At 37.0% G+C, this 19098-nt stretch overlaps 1 non-coding gene and 1 pseudogene across 1 annotated transcript; one reads left to right on the top strand and one right to left on the bottom strand.

Moving 5' to 3' along the window:
- Positions 1-1149, top strand: part of LOC106354867 — a 31719-nt pseudogene extending 30570 nt beyond the window's left edge.
- An 8857-nt stretch (positions 1150-10006) lies between these two features.
- On the bottom strand, positions 10007-10113 carry LOC125590850. Its single transcript, XR_007326852.1, has one exon. It is a non-coding gene; the product is annotated as a small nucleolar RNA R71 (small nucleolar RNA).
- Between the last annotated feature and the right edge of the window lie 8985 nt (positions 10114-19098).

Raw genomic sequence — 19098 nt, 5'->3', positions numbered from 1 at the left:
TTTTTCATACATTTCTATTTATTTCCTTTGACTACAAGTTGTATAAGTATGAGAACACATCTATGAATAAAGCTATTTGATTTTCCTTATTCATTTTTTTTTTGAGTTTTCTCTCTTTGTTCTTTGCTTAGAATATTCTTGTTCTCTTGGTGAGGTTATCTCCGAGTGAATGCCCCTTTTGTTGAGCCGGACTTGTGCGTCACATCAAGCGGCCATCGAAACATCTAGTAGTATCATTGGGTCATCCCAGCCCTTTGTGTCACTAAATGATCCATCAGTTCTCAATCCTTCCGGATCGAGTCCATATCCCCTAAACCGGTTGAGTGTCGTTCCTTAGGGTTCTTCACACTGGAACGTCAACAATCTTCTTATTTTCCATAGACGCGTGTTGAAGGTGGTATATCTAATTATATTCCTAGTTCTAATGGCATATACATTAATGGAGTTGTGTATTATGAAGCTAGGGTAAAGCCATGGATTAGCTCTATAATACTGGTTACTTTTGATTTTGGTTCTAAGCGTTTTTGTCAGATTACAACACCAGAAGAAAGGTTTACTTACCTAACAAACTACAAAGGGAAACTAGCAGGCCTTAGTCTCCTAGGTAATAGTTTCAGTTTGTGGGTTCTCGACAATGTGAAGGAGCAAACTTGGTCGAAAACAGATACATTTGTTTTGTCCCATACTTTGTTGGATCTACAAATAAAATTTTCAGGAACCACTGTTGCTGGGGAACTGGTTTTTGCGCCAAGTTTGTTTTCTGATGACTTCCATGTTTTCTATTTCGATATAAACACTAAAAGAAAACATATTTTTTGCTAGGGCAGTATTGGTTGTAAATTCGTCGTAAACGGGGTGTTACAACGAATTAACCTCGAAAGACGTTTCGTTGTTAAACGTCCGTCGTAACGGAGGTTTCGTCGTAAACGACACGTTACGTTTATGACGAAATATATTCCTCGTAAAGCGCAGGGAAAGAATTCACCGTAAACGACACGTAAGATTTCGTGGTAAAGCCCACGTAATGATTTCGATGTAAAGCACACATAAATACATTCGCTGTAAATTACTCGTAAACATTTCGATGTAAAACCCTCGTAAATCTTTCGATGTTAATCACTCGTAAACATTCGATGTAAACTCCATATAATGTTTACGAGGAGTTTACATCTATTCTTATTATATTATTATTAATTAGTATATAATAAATTTTAATTTATATTTAATATTCAGAATTTAAAATAATTTAAATTTTAAAACAAAATATGAAATTGAAAAACATATTTTAAAAAGGCATTTAAAAGTCATACAATAATATTTAAATTCATAATACAAACATAAATATAAAAAAAAACTACATGTCCTCGAAGTAGTTGGTGGGGTTGCTCGGCTGTTGACGGGTTGGATCGGACTCTTGGGGATCTCATACTGGCAACCCAAGAGTGGCTCGTCTCTCACTCAATATTCTCTGCATAACCAGGTTTCCCACGGCCATCACGTCTAGCAAATCCTCAAGAGAGTCTAAACGAACCTGCTGGCTATCCATTCGAGCCTTCATCTGAGCAGTCTCTTCATCCCGTCTCGAAGTTTATGACGAAGTTGCCCTTGCAACTTCGTTAACAGAGCCTATACCGACTATCTGTCCCTTTTTTTTAGGAGCCACCTATAAAATCAAAACATATATTAATATAGTTAATTATGTTAAAATATTTAAAATAATGTAAACAAAAATTTTAAGTTGTACCTCTTCGAAGATTCTGTCGGCCTCTTCGGTGGACAATGTGACTAGTAATCCATCGGGAGACTCCTGGGTTAGTTGCGTCTCCCGTTTTTCAATCCGACCAGCCACTGCTTGGAAGAATTTCTCAGATGCAGGATCCACAAAAACTCTGTCGGATGTGGCGTGAGTCATCTTGAATTGGTCAGATATAGATGGTAAGACTCCTGTCTTCTCGAACTACAAAAAAAAATTAAATTAAATATTAAAAATTATATTAATTGAATATTTTAAAATATATATTTAAAACAAAACTTACAGCTTCTAGACGGACTCCTGCATGAGGTTGTGTCCGGTTCTGTGAAGCATGGGCAAATGACCATCTTTATCCTTCGTCCTTCGAGAAGCCGAGCACGAATTGGCCTTTTTTATCGAAGAGGGGTGCTCCCAATAGGCGATGAGGCCATCCCACACATCCGTCATGAGCTCAGTGGTCTTTCCCTCATACCCGTAGATCTCCCACTTGTCCTTCCAATCGGAGACTGTGTTGCAGAGGCGGATCTTTGCCTTTGCAACGAATTCCGCTTTCACCCTCTCGGTGATTCCCAAAGACCAATGCCACTTTTGCTGAAACACAAAAATTTTGAAAAAATTACAATTAATAATAAATATTAAAAATATATATTTATTTAAAAGTAAAAATTTAATTAAATTTAAAAATCTTACCGCAAAACATTTAAACCACGTGATCTTAACGTGATTTGGTGTCTTGCTCCAGTTCAGATATGCTCCGTCGTAGTAACCCTTATTCGTCGCCGAAATGCTCTGGCTAACACGGTTGTTAGCCCCAAACCTGAAAAAAAACAATTTACCGTTAGAAAATAAAAATAATTTAAATTTTAATGTAATAAAAATTAATAACCACTACAAAAGAAAGTGTAGATTGTATCACTTAAATTGTATCAGTTAAATAAATGATCTCATTTTAAATCACTTATTCCTAAATGAGACAAATATTAATAATTTGAAATCAATTATAGGAATTGATGTTATTATTAACTAATGTTGCATCAGTTCAGTAAAATGATATATTTTTCATTAATTTGTATCACTTTAAGAAAACTGATATTATTTTATAAATTTATATCACTTATATAATTGATGTATGTATTAGTTTGGTTAACATCACTTATTAACATGATACATAATTGACATCATTTAAAAATGATACTAGTTAAAATTATATAATTATATTTTCATCAATTTACTAAAATAATATTATTTACTTTAGGTTGCCTCTAAATATTTGAAAGTAGAAAATTAATTTACATTAATAAAATAATTAATTAACAGATATATAACGTAATATTAACATGGAATTATGTGTAGCAAAGCAAATCTGTTGCAATCCCAAAAAAATAGGAACCACGAACACATCCAGTTGAAACAACTGATCACTTGAACCAATCGTAAAAATTAGTTTTCTACAAATATTAACGATACGAGAAGTAGTTAATATCTTGTGGCTTTAATGAATGCATCTTATTTTCTTTTTTTGTCAAGATCCTCTCTCGTTAAGCCTTCGTCTTCCTCTTCAGTTCTTAAACTTGTTTATGAGTTTAAAATTTATTGTTTTAAGTTTTTTGATAAAAAAACAAAATTTCAACAAGCATCAAACATTTATTTCTCATATGAGTCCTGATGTTGATTTTGTTTCTTCTTGTGGAGGATATGACAAAGAGACCAAGGTTTGCTAATCATACTAATACGCTGGAAAACTCTCAAAAGGTATTATTTCCCCCTTTTCCTCTTCTGCCAGTTCTCATGTTTTAGAAAATTACAAGTTTATAACACTTTTTGTTTATGAATTATAGATCTTTCTTTGTTAGGAATTGGAGACTTCGAATATCTTAGAAGTTGACTCAAAATCTGGAAAAAGAGTAGACGTCAGAGAATATCGACGGGTGGAGAGTTATACGATGAATCTCGTTAACTCAGCTTCATGCCATCAACTGAGACGAAGAATGGAAATAGAGATATAAAGATCTAGAAGAAGAAGAAGAAAAGAAGGCAAAAAAACAATGTTGAAGTCTCGTCTCTGTAATTTTTTTAATCTTTTTTTCTGCTTATACGTTAGATTGTAATTTTTAATGGAAATAAAATTAAAAATTGATTAACTAAAATATTTTGTTTATTTATTTATATATTGAAACAGATTTATTTAATATTCTGAATTAATAATTATAAACTATAAAATTAATAATTCTATTAAAATAATATTAATTTAATTTAAAATTAAATATATAAATGATTGAATCAATTATTTTAATTGATGTTAGTATTAACATCAATTTTAAAAACTGATGTAAATGTTAAAATCACTTTTTTATAATTGATATAAATTGACATCAGTTATCGTAACTGATATGAAAATTTGATATTTTTACATCAATTATTAATAAAATGATGTAAATTATTTGCATCACCACTTTCACAGTCATTTATTTAAGTGATGTAAAATTTGTTTGCATCATTTATAAGTAATGCAAAAATAGAAATTAAATGATGTTAAACCACTCTTTTTTTGTAGTGAACTTACCAATAAGTTCCTCAGGGTCTATCGGGGTCTAGAACATCCAAACCCTACCGTCCAGGCTGGGCAAGCAAATCCTCCACTGTATTTCTCGCGAATGGAGCATATGAAGGCACACGCAAATCCGGATGAACTGCACTTTCTGGGACAGACTGAGGTGCAGCCGCTGGAGGAGGAGGTGGAGGCATCTGCGGTGGAAGAGGAGAACTCGAAAAAACTCTCTGAGAAGTCTGAGAGTCTGGAACTGCATCGGAAGACGATGGACCGGAATAAGATGTACCGGAACCATCGCCAAACAACTGGGCATAAGTAGGTGATGCTGGTTTCCTTCTAGGAGCTATCTAAAAAAAATTAAAATAAATTTAATCAATTATGACGACATAATTAAAAAATTATTCCGTTACCTAACTAATCACCTAAACTATAGTATTCCGTCATCAAACTAATCACCTAAACTAATTACCTAACTAATCACCTAAACTAATTACCTAACTAATTAATCACCTAAACTAACTTTAAAAAAAATAGAAGAGGAAATGGAGTGTACCTTAGAGGGAGAGCAGAGGAGTTTGGGAGGAATGAACGAGGCAGCCTTGTTCTCGGCGTCTCAATATATAGAAAACGTTTTGTCGTAAACGCGACGTAATATTACGACGACGTTACCAGGCCCGCGTTTTTCCATTTCCGACGAAGTTACCAGGCCCGCGTTTTTCCATTTCCGACGAAGTTACCAGGCCCGCGTTTTTCGATTTACGACGAAATTACGTTGAAACGTCCGTTTACGACGAAGTTACCAGGCCCGCGTTTTTCCATTTACGACGAAGTTACCAGGCCCGCGTTTTTCCATTTACGACCCAATTACGTGGAATAGATTTAACCATTTACGACGATTTTACAACGGTTAACTCTAAACACCGAGAATGAAATCCCTAAACCCCAAAGTCACATATCATCTAACATCATATCTTCTTCTTTACTACTTCTTGCTCTTTCTCCAACTTAAACTCTAAAACCCTAAAACTCCAAATAATTTTTTAAAAACTAAAGAAATACATATGATATAAAACAACATTTGTTACACATACATTAAGATGGTAAAAAAAAAACATTTCTTTAAACATACGTTACAATAGAGAAATACAACATTTGTTACATATGTTACATCACTCTAAATCGTTTTCGTTCTCATCAATATTACATCACTCTAAATCGTTTTCGTTCTCATCACTATCATTACAATCATCATCGTCGCTTCTCTCAAACTCGTCTTCACGTGCTTCATCTGTCGCATCTTCGGGAATATCTTCATATTGAAAGTTTTGTGGGTCGATCAAAAGGATATCATCAGTTGGTTGTTCTGGTACCTCAACTTCATTGATAGCGTCTTCTTCTTGCAAGGGCGGTTCTTCTCCAGCGACAATGCATCCACGAGGTGTAATTTTGATAGCAGCTAACCAGTTTATCCCGGAAATTCGAAGCCGAAGATAAGGAAGGAAGCTAACTTGTTCGGCTTGTGAAGCTAAAATGAAAGGCTCAAATTTGTTGTATCTTCTCCCAAAATTGACATCCACAACACCAAATTATACCGAATCCCTCGGTTCACAACAGGATCGAACCATTCACATTTGAAGAGGACGCATTTTAGCTTCAATAACCCCGGAAATTCCACTTCAATAATCTCCTGCAAGATCCCGTAAAAGTCTGTTTCACCTTTCACACATATTTCGTAGTTACTCGTTGCCCGATGTCTCCCATACTCGTATGTGTGAAAGGTAAATCCTCGTGAGAAATACATAGGTAATGTGGTGACCTTTGCAACTGGACCTTGAACCAATTCGTGAAACCATACGGGATAATAAGGATCGTCATAATCAACCTGCAAAAAGCAGATATTCTTAATTAATATTGAAGTATCAAAACACTTACTTAATTAATCAATGTATGAGATATATTACGTACCTGTGATTTTAACCACTTGACAAAGTGCTTATCTTTACGTGTCCACATCAGTTGCAGATATTCATGGTATTGCTTCTTCAACTTGAGATACAAACATGATGCAAATTAAACAAATAATCAAGTCATACATAATTAACTTCAATTCATATATTTAACATTCACAAAAATATTTACCTTTCAAAGTAACGGGTCACTGCATCCTCGCAGTTGAGCAGAATATAAGTGTGGACACTATGTTTATCCTCTTTACATGACCACCATACTTCTTTCGTTTTACCACCAAACCGTCCAATTTCGCAGAAAATGTCAGGAACACTATCAATTGGATATGATGTCGGTACTCCACCATCATCATATCTTCTAGGAACTCTTTTTCTCGTACGAACAGTTGGAGCAAAGTAGTATGATGTGAAGTTAGATGTTTCGGCTGTCAAACTCCCCGCAACTATTGAACCATCCACCTTTGCAAGATTTCTTGCTTTCCCCTTCAAATGTTTCATCTGTCGCTCATACGGATACATCCATCCGTTGTGAACAGGTCCACGAAGCAATGCTTCATACGGTTGGTGGACAACTAGATGCTCCATGATGTCAAAAAATGAAGGAGGAAATATCTTCTCCAGGTTGCACAATATGATCGGAATGTTCTGATGAAGTTGTTCGATGACTTCTTCCTTGAACGTACGCGTGCTAAGATCTCTGAAAAATGCTCCGATGGCTGTATATTGCAAAAGTTATCAAATTAATAATATTTCATAACATATGTATATATATTATAAAATTATAATTACCTGCAAGTGCTTCATGGACATTTGCTGGAAGGAGCTCAGCAAAAGCAAATAGACACTACAAGAAAAATGAGTTTTAATCACACACGAATAACGCCATATAACGATACTATAGCGGTTTTTGAAGCGCTGTATCATCGCCCGTCATAATAGGTAAAGGACATTACATAGCGGTTTTATGCTCTGCTATCTTTTCTTTCGATACGATAGCGCTTTTTTGTATGCAATTAAATATTCTTTAATAGCGTGTTTTTATTGTTATTATTACATTATTGAAAAATTAAAAAAAAAATAGAAAAAATTATTTTAAATATTTTAAATTGAATTATTCATAAACTAAAAACGGTTTACATATAAAAAAATAAACCAAAACTAAACCAAGCTTAGACCTAAACCTATTTGCTAACTAAACCTAATAACAAAACCACGCCGCTTTCAAGCTTCTTAGCTCCGCCGCCGTCAACCACCATTTTCTGTGACAACCAAGCCCTCGCGTCTCTCTCTCTTCTTTCCTTCGACGTTGGAGATGACGACGGAATCACCATGGCTCTTCCCACTCACTGTCGTCGAGCTCGTCTTCGGCTCACCACTGCCAAGCTCATCCCATACACCACCCTCAAGTTCGTTTCCGGCTTATCTATCCTCTCCGCGCACCTTTGTCTCAAGCTTCAAGATTTTCTATTCACTGACCATACTCCACCAACTATAGACAGCAAGATCTCTAACTAATAAAGAAAAAATAAAACGATTTAATCAGTTCTAAACCCTAGAAATCGATTTCAGATCTATATTGATTTCTACCTGTTTCTGGATCGATGAAGCAGAAGCAATGGAGAAGCAACGTATTGAAGTTTCTGTGTGGATTCAAGACCTTCGCGACACTTCTTGAGCAAGCTCTCCTACACTTGGATTTCTGATATCTTGTGAATTTACATGTTTTTAACTTCTTATTCTTGCATGGTTTGGTCATTTAGAGCATCATTTAGGCACATTTAGTTTGCATATCATTGCATTTGTACATATCAGGTGTTGGAGAGCACCATGGATGAGTTAGAGGACCATTGGAGGGATTTTGTGTCCAAAGAGTGAAAGATGAACACGGATGAAGGCCTTAAAGATCTCTTCTGAAGCTCAGAATTTGTGAAGACACTGGAAATTGAGTTAGCTTTCCAATAGAAGTGGTTTCAAGTCATTTGGAGCTGTATTGGATAAGTTATGATCGATTTACTATAGGTGTATCAACCCTTGCCGGGGACCACTGGAAAGTTAATGGGATGTTCCAACTTGCCACTTTCTTCTACTTTTCCTTTGCACGAGTTTTCCTACTTTTCTGTATAATATTTGCTTTCTTTTTATTAAAGGAGTGTCCAAGAAACATCATTATCCAACTTTAGTAATAATTTAACTTGTCAAAACTCTCTCTCTTTGAAATATCATTGTTCTTATTGTTCTTGAGCTGTTCTTCATTGTTCATCATCTGTTCTTGAGTTTTAATTTCGTTTTGCTTGTTTAATCCTTGTTTATCTTTATTCTCTGTTGTATCTACTTGAATATGCTTCAATCTATTATGAGATTAAGTGTTTACATGGAGATTAGTGAGTAGTTTCCTTAAGAATTCATGGGTTAGGGAGATTAGAGTAACTTAGTGAAGATCTATGGTGTTATTGTATTAGATCCTTGTATGAACTTGCTTGTTGAGTATTTTTAATGCTTGTTTAGTCTTGATCACTCTAAACCTGATTTCTAAACACTTCTCATCAGACATGATAAGATGAAGTGTTTGAATCAACTCAACTAAGCTCTAGTGAGATTAGCCAAGGACACTTGATGTTAAAATTGCTAGATAGTTATTAAACTTGAACTTAAAGATTGCTTGATTGAATTAAGCCAAAGACATTTGATGTTTAATGATTTCTAAGCAAATGGACATTTACCTAGACATAGGACTTGTCTAAAATTGTGTTTAGACTTAAGAGATTACTTTGATTGAAAGCTTGTCACCTAGATTGGATCTTAGTTACTTGAAGTCAATTCCCAATACCCATGGATTCACTTGTCTAAATTGATTAAAACCTTGTTGTATTGCTCTGTTTGCTATTGTTACTTGTCACACACTCACCACTATTGAATCTGCTTAGCTTAAGAAATGACTTGTATTCTCACTGATTCACATCACTAGGACTGGTTCGACATTCACCCCACTATACTACAACATTTGCAATAGGCAAAAACCCTATTATCAAATTGGCGCCGTTGCCAATCCTAGTCTGATTGTGACATTGAGTTTGAGTCTTTGCTTGAGACTGAGTTTTACTTTGTTTTAAAGTTACTAATTCTACTTCTTCATCTACTTGTGATCGCAGGTGCATGAACCTAAGAAGTAGAGGCACTACACATCTTACTCCCTTGACAGATATCAAAACACTTGAAAGAGAGAACAAGAGAAGGTTAAGACAAGAAGAGCAAGAGGCTCAGATACAAATATCAGAACCTATGATGGAACCAGTTCCAGAACAACCTCAAGCTGAAGAGGGCAATGGTCAAGGAGCTGCCAACCTTCGACCTAGACAACCACAACGCCAAGCTAGGGCCATCGGTACATATGATCAACCGAACATAAATGGGAATAGGTTGGGCATTAGGGCACCGCCAGTTGCCAACAACAATTTCGAGATCAAGTCCAGCCTCATCAACATGATTGAAAACAACAAGTACCATGGACTTGCCTTGGAAGACCCACTAGATCACCTTGACAGATTTGATAAGTACTGTGGCTTGTCAAAAACAAATGGAGTTTCAGAGGATGCTTTCAAGCTCAGATTGTTTCCCTTCTCTTTGGGAGACAAGGCTCACACTTGGGAGAAAAACATCTCAAGTGATACTATCACCACTTGGGATGAATGCAAGAAGGCCTTCCTCAACAAGTTCTTCTCTGCTACAAGGACTGCCAACCTTAGAAATCAGATCTCTGGTTTTCAACAAAGAGGACTTGAAGGATTTTCAGAGGCATGGGAGAGATTCAGAAGCTACTTGTCTCAATGTCCCCACCATGGCTTCAACAATGAGAGCTTGCTAAGCACTTTCTACAGAGGAGTCTTGCCTAAATTCAAAAGCCAGCTTGACACTGCAAGCAATGGAAACTTCTTGGGGAGGACTGTGGAAGATGCTTTAGAACTCTTGGAGAACATGGCACAGAGTGACTCTGTCTACAATGATGAATATGATAGAAGAGACAGAGGTGGTGGAGGAGAAGATATGACCACAAAGAGAGAGCTGAAAGCACTTCAAGACAAGATTGACATGCTACTATCAGAAAAGACCAAGAAAGAGGAGTTACATATGGTTGCTGAAGTTGATGGAGTAGAATGCCAAGAAGATATGTACTATGTCAATGCTCAGGGTACATGGTACAAGAAGGAGCCTGACTATCAATACCAGAACAACTACCAACAGAAACCCTTCTACAACAACCAACAGAAGCCATTCAACAACTACCAGCCAAGACCATTCTACAACAATCAGCCTAAGCCATTCTACAACAACAACCAAGGTGGTTACCAACCAAAACAGAACTTCCCTCCTGGATTCTCACCAAAACCAAGTCAACCTGCACAAGACCAAGCTGGATCATCAACACAACCTCCACAAGAGAGTAGTACTGAAGCTATGCTGAAACAATTATTGGAGGGACAAGCAAGAAGTGAGAAACAATTAGGGTATGAGCTGAAAAATCTCCACAACAAGATTGATGGGAATTACCATGATCTAAACAACAAGTTCAAAGCCTTGGAGAACCAGTTTGTCTCTATGACAGCCAGCTCAAGTCGCCAACAAGGTTCCCTACCTGGAAAGGCTGAACAAAACCCAAAGGAGACAATGAAGGCAATCACCCTAAGGAGTGGAAGAGAGTTGCCTCCTAAAGTTCTCATTAAGGATAATGAGAAACAAGGTGGGGAGGTGGTCATCAATGTAGATGATGATGTGGTGATTGTGGATGAGAAGACTAATGAGGAAATCTTGGAGAAGATAGTTGAAGCTAAGGGCAAGAGAAAGATTGGAGAGGAGAAAGTTGAGAACAAAAATGAGGCTGCTACATCAACAAAGGAGAAATTGTTCACTCCTCCTCCCTATGAGCCAAAGCTTCCCTTTCCTGGAAGATTCAAGAAGCAACTCCTAGAGAAGTACAAAGCCTTGTTTGACAAGCAAATGAGTGAAGTTCAGCTCACCATGCCCATAATTGATGCATTTATGCTGGTTCCACAATACAGCAAGTTCTTGAAAGATGCTGTAGAACAAAAGAAGAAAGAGATGGAAGGGATGGTGATTCTTACTCATGAGTGCAGTGCCATTATTCAGAGACTGACTGTCCCAAGGAAGCTAGAAGACCCTGGTAGTTTCACCCTGCCATGCGCCATTGGACCTTTGACATTTGAGAGATGTCTATGTGATTTGGGAGCAAGTGTCAGCCTCATGCCACTATCCATTGCCAAGAAGCTTGGGTTTACACAATATAAAAAGTGCAAGATCTCTTTGGTGCTAGCTGATCGATCTGTCAAGCTCCCCATTGGCATCCTAGAAGATCTTCCTGTCAAGATAGGAAATTGTGAAGTGCCTACTGACTTTGTAGTGCTTGAGATGGATGAAGAGCCTAGAGATCCTTTGATCTTTGGAAGACCTTTCTTGGCAACTGCTGGAGCAATGGTGAATGTGAGAGATGGCACAATTGATCTCCACCTTGGAAAAGATCACATTCTCCATTTTGATATCAAGGAGATGATGAAGAAGCCCACAACTCAAGGAGAAATATTCTACATTGATGAGATGGATGCCTTGGCTGATGATTTCCTTGAGGAGTTAGCGATTGAGGACTCTCTTCAACATGCCCTGACCATTGAAAGAGAGACCCAAATGATTGAAAACAAGGAGAGTGATGAGCTAGTAAGAAGGCTAGATGTTCACCTTGAGGAGGATGGAGAAGATGAGTTCATGGAGTTGCCACAAATGACTCAACATGCTGCCTCAGCAGACATTCAAGAGAACCTCCATGAAGCTGATTGGAGTGAGCTCAAGGCACCAAAAGTGGAGCTTAAACCTCTTCCCCATGGTGTAAGGTATGCTTTCCTTGGACCTAATGAGACATATCCTGTCATTGTGAGTAGTGAGCTGACTGAGAATGAATTGTCTATGCTTTTAAATGAACTTAAAAAGTATAGAAAAGCACTAGGATACTCACTTGATGACATTAAAGGAATCTCACCATCTTTGTGCATGCATAGGATACATCTAGAGGATGAATCTAAAACTTCAATTGAACACCAAAGAAGATTAAATCCTAATTTGAAAGATGTTGTTAAAAAAGAGATAATCAAATTGTTAGATGCTGGTGTGATCTATCCTATCTCTGATAGCAATTGGGTTTCACCTGTGCATGTAGTTCCTAAAAAAGGTGGCATAACAGTTGTTAAGAACGAAAATGATGAGTTAATACCAACAAGAACAATAACTGGACATAGGATGTGCATTGACTATCGAAAACTGAATGCAGCCTCTAGAAAGGATCATTTCCCTTTACCATTCATTGATCAGATGTTAGAGAGGCTAGCTAACCATCCTTATTATTGTTTCCTTGATGGATACTCTGGATTTTTCCAAATCCCTATACACCCAAATGACCAAGAGAAAACGACATTCACTTGTCCTTATGGTACCTTTGCATATCGAAGGATGCCATTTGGACTGTGCAATGCACCAGCAACATTCCAAAGAGCAATGATGTCAATTTTCTCTGATCTTATTGAGGATGTAATGGAGGTGTTTATGGATGATTTTTCTGTATACGGTTCTTCGTTTGCTACTTGTTTGTCAAATCTTTGCAGGGTATTACAGAGATGTGAGGACACTAACCTGGTGCTCAATTGGGAGAAGTGTCACTTCATGGTCAAGGAAGGGATTGTTCTTGGACACAAAGTTTCTGAGAAAGGAATTGAAGTGGACAAAGCCAAGATAGATGTCATGGTTGGTCTAGCTCCACCAAGAACAGTGAAGGATATAAGAAGCTTTCTGGGTCATGCCGGTTTCTATAGAAGATTCATCATGGATTTCTCTAAGATAGCTAGACCATTGACCAGGCTGTTATGCAAAGAAGCTGCATTTCACTTCGATGAGGAGTGTATGGAAGCTTTCAAAAACCTGAAGAATGCACTCATCAGTGCACCCATAGTTCAACCGCCAGATTGGGATCTCCCCTTTGAGATCATGTGTGATGCAAGTGACTTTGCTGTAGGAGCAGTCCTAGGCCAGAAGAGAGACAAGAAGTCACATGTGATCTACTATGCAAGTAGAACCCTTGATGAAGCTCAAGCTAAATACTCTACAACTGAGAAGGAGCTATTGGCCATTGTCTTTGCATTTGAGAAGTTCAGAAGCTACTTGGTTGGGTCAAAGGTGACTGTCTACACTGATCATGCTGCATTGAGACACCTCTTAGCCAAGAAAGATGCAAAACCAAGACTGTTGAGGTGGATTCTGCTGCTACAAGAGTTTGATCTTGAGATCAAGGACAGGCCTGGAGTTGAGAATGGAGTAGCTGATCACCTGTCCAGGTTGAAGGTGGAGTGTGGAATCCCTATTGATGACAGACTTCCAGAAGAGCAAATGATGGCTATTCATGCAGTGGTAGCTGTTTGTGAGACAGGAAAGAAACTTGAAGAGGTGAAGGCAGCTGATGAGAAGGGTCCTTGGTATGCTGATATAGTCAACTACTTAGCTAGTGGAAAAGAGCCATTGAACCTTGAAGGTTATGCCAAGAAGAAGTTCTATAAGGATGTGAAGAGATATTATTGGGATGAGCCTTACCTCTACATACTTTGTAGAGATCAACTCTATAGAAGGGCAGTGGCTGAAGAAGAAATTGATGGGATCCTTACACATTGTCATGGATCATCCTATGGAGGCCACTTTGCTACATTTAAGACAGTTGCAAAGGTGCTACAAGCTGGATTTTGGTGGCCTCACATGTTTAAAGACACCCAAGACTTTGTCTCAAGGTGTGACTCTTGTCAAAGAAGAGGAAACATCACCAAGAGGAATGAAATGCCTCAAAACCCCATCCTAGAAGTTGAAGTGTTTGATGTCTGGGGTATTGACTTCATGGGGCCTTTTCCTTCATCTTATAGCAACAAGTACATACTGGTGGCTGTAGATTATGTCTCTAAGTGGGTTGAAGCAATTGCAAGTCCAACCAATGATGCAAAGGTGGTTCTAAAAATGTTCAAGAGCATAATCTTTCCAAGGTTTGGGATTCCAAGAGTTGTGATCAGTGATGGAGGGTCTCACTTCATCAACAAACTGTTTGCAAACCTCCTTAAGAAGAATGGTGTGAAGCACAAGGTTGCAACTCCTTACCACCCCCAAACAAGTGGTCAAGTTGAGATTTCCAACAGGGAGATCAAGTCCATTCTGGAGAAGATTGTGGGGGTTACAAGGAAAGATTGGTCCATCAAGCTTGATGATGCATTGTGGGCTTATAGGACAGCTTACAAGACACCTTTGGGAACTACACCTTTCAACCTTCTCTATGGAAAGTCTTGCCATCTACCAGTTGAGCTTGAGTACAAGGCACTATGGGCAGTCAAGTTGCTGAACTTTGACATCAAGAGTGCCAAGGAGAAGAGATTGATCCAGCTGAATGAACTTGATGAGATAAGACTTGAAGCTTTTGAAAGTTCAAAGATCTACAAAGAGAAAACAAAGGCTCTCCATGACAAACATATCCTGAAAAGAGACTTTAAAGAAGGAGATCAAGTTCTTCTCTACAACTCCAGACTGAAGTTGTTTCCAGGCAAGCTCAAGTCAAGGTGGTCTGGTCCTTTCAAGGTTAAAGAGGTTAAACCTTATGGAGCAATAGTTTTGTGGAGTTCTGATGGAAGAGAGTTCACCATCAATGGACAAAGGGCTAAGCTTTACTTGGGAACCAAATCGGAAGACCTGGGAACTTCAGTTCCACTTTCCGATCCAACCACAGTCTAACCTAAAGGAGGCAAAGTCAAGCTAGAGACTTAAAACAAGCTCACTTGGGAGGAAATCCCAAGAGTATCCTTTGTATATATGTGTGAATGTTTTTAATAAATTGTGTGAACTATCCTTGTTTGTGTGTTTGTTTGTGTGAATTGTGTGTGATTTCAGTTTGGAAGGTGCTCAGGAAAAGGAAAGGATTCAAAAGAGGCTAGGAAAGAAACACAAGTGCTGTGGAGACATGCTCATAGCGACATGATTGGGTCGCTACAAGGAAGATAGCATAGCGACAAGCGCATAGCGACCCACACATGTCGCTATAACCCTTTACGGACAACCTTAGCGACGTGCGTAGCGACATCCTCATGTTACTACGACCAAACAAAGAGAATGCAATATTTGGCTAAGGACCGTAGCGACATATCCATAGTGACATTCTCATGTCGCTACAGTCACAAGGTAAGTACTCTAATCCGGTTTAAAATCTCTCCACATCTCTAGTAATTTTTATTTTACTTATCATGTAAACCACTTCAAATTCAAAGTTACACAAGAGACTGTGTGATTCGAGTGTGGTGGGGGTACTATAAAAACTGATCATTTTGCTTGTTTTTATTTGGATGATTTGCATTTGACATATCTAGCACTTTGCATTTGTGTGGATTTTAATGATTTGCATTTTGGTGATTTCTAAATAAAAAAAAAAAAAAATTTAAAAAGAGTTGTGTGTTTTGAATTATGCATAGGGAGTCATGATTGAAATTGTCATGAAAAGAACATATCTACAAGCATCTCTTGAGCCTTGAAAACTCTTTTTGAAACATGTTGCTCATATGATATTGACATTGTTCTTGAAACCAATTACAAACTGAACTTGGGCATAATGAATTTAATCTCTCTTGCATATGGGCACTTGCATACTTGATCATGGATTTCATACACATTTGGGTTATCTTATTCCATGTATTATCCTTTGATTAACCCAAATGGCACTCCCCTACCCTTGAACCCTTGCCATTCTTTGAAACCAATATTGATTTGTTGAGTGAGGTCTCTTATTGATAGCTTGTCATGTGCAAAATCTTGAGAGTATTGGGAGCGACATATGTTTGTTCTCATCTATTGCTAGCATAAGATCCTCATTTGAACTAGCATCTAGGATGGTGAGTGAGTTTGTGTGTTTTTAAGTTGTTATATCTTGGGTTTAAGAGAAGAGAAAAAGATCAAAGAGTGTCAATAAGAAAAGAAAACCAATAGGAACCAAGAAAATAAAAGAAGAAAAACTCTTAAGTGTGTCGATTAGAATTCCCCAAAGTAAAAAAAAAAAAATGAACGAAAGATCATAATGGGGAAAGAAAAAGAGTGTCAAGTTCTTAGTTGGTTGATCATGTAAATAAAAAAAAGAGAGAGTTCACTTGGTGAGAAATGTGAGTGAAGTGTATATACTTGGGTTTTGAAATATAAAAGATGGGTAGAATTTATAATCACTTAGGAAGAAGAGTAGAATGATGAGAATGAGCTATGTATGCATGAATTGCTCCTAGTCTTAGATAAATTTTGCATAATGATCATGCTCCTTGTTCTTGAGTGATTGCCACCATTAAAAAGATTGTATTTGAACCTTTCTTTTCATTCATAAAAGACCATTAATCTACCAAGCCAAGTGATTGAGATCATGTGCCCATTTGTGAGAATCCACCTTGTGTGTGTGTGTGAATGAATGTGAGAATTGGTTGAAGTTACTTGTTGATTGATGAGCATTGCACTTTGTATAAAGAAATAAAAAGAGTTTGATAGGCATTGAGAAGCTAGACTGATAAAAGAATGACCAATGATTGTTTGCTATGATCATTTGGAATGTTGTAGAAGAGCTAGGATGTGTGTCTTTTGGCTATGAGCTCCCTTTTTCAAACTTCTTCCTTCTTAGGACTTGAAAGTTTACTTGAGGACAAGTAAAGGACTAGTGTGGGGGAGTTGATATCTTGTGAATTTACATGTTTTTAACTTCTTATTCTTGCATGGTTTGGTCATTTAGAGCATCATTTAGGCACATTTAGGTTGCATATCATTGCATTTGTACATATCAGGTGTTGGAGAACACCATGGATGAGTTAGAGGACCATTGGAGGGATTTTGTGTCCAAAGAGTGAAAGATGAACACGGATGAAGGCCTTAAATATCTCTTCTGAAGCTCAGAATTTGTGGAGACACTGGAAATTGAGTTAGCTTTCCAATAGAAGTGGTTTCAAGTCATTTGGAGCTGTATTGGATAAGTTATGATCGATTTACTATAGGTGTATCAACCCTTGCCGGGGACCACTGGAAAGTTAATAGGATGTCCCAAATTGCCACTTTCTTCTACCTTTCCTTTGCACGAGTTTTCCTACTTTTCTGTATAATATCTGCTTTCTTTTTATTAAAGGAGTGTCCAAGAAACATCATTATCCAACTTTAGTAATAATTTAACTTGTCAAAACTCTCTCTTTGAAATATCATTGTTCTTATTGTTCTTGAGCTGTTCTTCATTGTTCATCATCTGTTCTTGAGTTTTAATTTCGTTTTGCTTGTTTAATCCTTGTTTATCTTTATTCTCTGTTGTATCTACTTGAATATGCTTCAATCTATTATGAGATTAAGTGTTTTCATGGAGATTAGTGAGTAGTTTCCTTAAGAATTCATGGGTTAGGGAGATTAGAGTAACTTAGTGAAGATCTATGGTGTTATTGTATTAGATCCTTGTATGAACTTCCTTGTTGAGTATTTTTAATGCTTGTTTAGTCTTGATCACTCTAAACCTGATTTCTAAACACTTCTCATCAGACGTGATAAGATGAAGTGTTTGAATCAACTCAACTAAGCTCTAGTGAGATTAGCCAAGGACACTTGATGTTAAAATTGCTAGATAGTTATTAAACTTGAACTTAAAGATTGCTTGATTGAATTAAGCCAAAGACATTTGATGTTTAATGATTTCTAAGAAAATGGACTTTTACCTAGACATAGGACTTGTCAAAAATTGTGTTTAGACTTAAGAGATTACTTTGATTGAAAGCTTGTCACCTAGATTGGATCTTAGTTACTTGAAGTCAATTCCCAAAACCCATGGATTCACTTGTCTAAATTGATTAAAACCTTGTTGTATTGCTCAGTTTGCTATTGTTACTTGTCACACACTCACCACTATTGAATCTGCTTAGCTTAAGAAATGACTTGTATTCTCACTGATTCACATCACTAGGACTGGTTCGACATTCACCCCACTATACTACAACATTTGCAATAGGCAAAAACCCTATTATCAATTTCCAGATCTCGACCATGTTGTCTTCTCATCCTTCCTTCTTCGGAGTCCACCGCCATTCGAACAAGAGGAATAAGAAGAGACGGTGGTGGTGGTGGTTTAGAGAATAAGAAAGAAATATGTGCAGAGATACAGAAAAGAAGAAGAGATATGTTGATGGCGTAGGGAAGAAGAACAAAATAGAAAAGAAAGAAAAAAAATCTGAGGCAGAAATAAATTAGAAAAATTGATTAATTAACTGTGGCCGTTGGATCAACATTTATCAAAGGCTGAAAGTAGCGATCTTTGTCACCCCACACTGACCAATCAGAAAACGGTTAGTGGATCTCTAACTTTAGATCCGAAAGAAGATCGTGTGGTTCGTATATAACCATTAGTCCAAGTCCAAAATTTTTAAACTGTAATATGAAATTAGTTTAAAGGTTTAAAGTAAAAGGTTTAAAGTAAAAGAGTATAAGTAAATGAAATTAGTTTAAAGGTTTAAATGTTTGAGTATAGGGTTTGAAAAGTTTGTCTTTAGATTTTAGATTTATAGTTTGAGTGTGGAATAAAGGTTTGAGTATAGGGTTTGAGGATTAAAGGTTTAGAGTATTGATTTAATATTAATTTTTGAAAAAGAAATAATTTTTGAATTTTTATTTAGTGTTGATATTTTTTTTAATTACTTTATATTTAAAATTTTGAGTTTAGAATAAATGTATGAGTATATGGTTTAAAAGTTAAAGGT

The sequence above is a fragment of the Brassica napus genome, chromosome C7 (genome assembly GCF_020379485.1).
Source record: "Brassica napus cultivar Da-Ae chromosome C7, Da-Ae, whole genome shotgun sequence".
Taxonomy (NCBI): Eukaryota; Viridiplantae; Streptophyta; class Magnoliopsida; order Brassicales; family Brassicaceae; genus Brassica; species Brassica napus.
This window is presented reverse-complemented; position numbering and strand designations above follow the sequence as displayed.